The sequence below is a fragment of the Alexandromys fortis genome, unplaced genomic scaffold, assembly GCF_014885135.2.
Source record: "Alexandromys fortis isolate MF-2015 unplaced genomic scaffold, M_Fortis_MF-2015_v1.1 scaffold_128, whole genome shotgun sequence".
NCBI classification, from domain to species: domain Eukaryota; kingdom Metazoa; phylum Chordata; class Mammalia; order Rodentia; family Cricetidae; genus Alexandromys; species Alexandromys fortis.
This window is the reverse complement of record NW_026068012.1, coordinates 4,234,042-4,235,452: the sequence shown is the minus strand read 5'-3', so window position 1 is coordinate 4,235,452 and position 1,411 is coordinate 4,234,042.

Here is a 1,411-nt window from a genome sequence, read left to right as displayed (position 1 = left end):
GGTGACCCATGGGTCTACTTTTGTCTGGCTGGGTAGGAGGTCTTTGAGGGAGGTACTGCCCCTCTAAGAGTGTCTGCAACAGCCTCAGTACCACAACACCAGCTGGAAAGGACCAGCCAGGCCCTAGCCCTTACCCCACATCCTCTCTGCACAAGGAACTTGTCTGATCAGAACTCTGGCTCTAGTAATCCAGTCTTCGTGGAGCCAGTCAGGGATCTAAGAAGCCTTCCTTGCCACATCAGCATCACCTAACCACTTGAAGGTCAGCCCCAGACCCTTGCCAGGCAGCAGGAAGAAGGTATCATGCACGGAAGAAAGTACCAGAAAACCCTCCCTCCCTCCTGAGCACTAGACAAAGAAATGGCTTGAGAGCAGAGTTGGGACCAAATGTTCACTAGGATTTTGCAGGGACGATAGCCTTTATATGTTATATTGTCTCCCCTTGCCCAGTAGAGCTTTATTGCAGTGAACTTATTTCTCCTCAACCTTGAATCTGTATTGGGAAAAGTTGTTCTTAGTCACCCCTACAGCCAGCCTGGGAGAACCATGAGGAGCTGAGATCAAGGAGGGATATGGAGGACAGGGAGTGTGGCCTGAGCTTTCTCTCTCATTGTCACCATCGCTTCCTATGCCCTCGCAAACATCCTTTCCCCATGCTTGTTTCCTGTTGGACTCTCGATCAGAAGGGATCTGGAAGACTTACGGTCCCTAGGAACAGATCAAGCATATCAACAAGGAACCTTTCTCGAGTCCTGGAGCCAGGAATCCCAGCTCCTGGCCCCTAACTGGTGGCTCCTACCTTGTGGCCTCAGTTGTGGTCTTGGCTCCATCTAGTTCACGTCAAGTTCTGTGCCTTCTCTAAAGCCCAGCGCCCTTAATGGGGAATAAGGAAGTCAATACACCTATCTCACCATGAGCTAGTGTAAACTTCAGTGTGCTAACTGGCAGAGTGCATGTTCAATAAAAGGTAATCATTTTTACAGTGAACACACTGAGCTGGAAATGAAGGCTCAGTTTCCTCTTACGTCTTGCAACGGACTTACGTCTGACTTTAACCACAGAATAGCACATTTTAATATTAAAACTCCTTCTCTTTTTGGAACATCTAGAGTGTAAAGGTTTGTACAAATCTTCATTTTTTCTGAGAAATATTGTATATATTTGGGACCTTACCCATTTTTACCATTCAAGAAGTTACCTGCAGATTTTCCTTAGTACATGCAAAATATTCTCCTGGAACCATTATGTCTAGGAAAGGCTTCTGCCATTTCCCAGGTCTAAACTCTCTTGCATAACCACGAGCACTGTGGGATTCCAGGAGCTGCTTAATATCAAAACCAAAGTGCAAACTTCCATCTTAGCAATGTTAGGCCAAATATACTTATTAAGATTTTTGTTTTTAATTTTATAT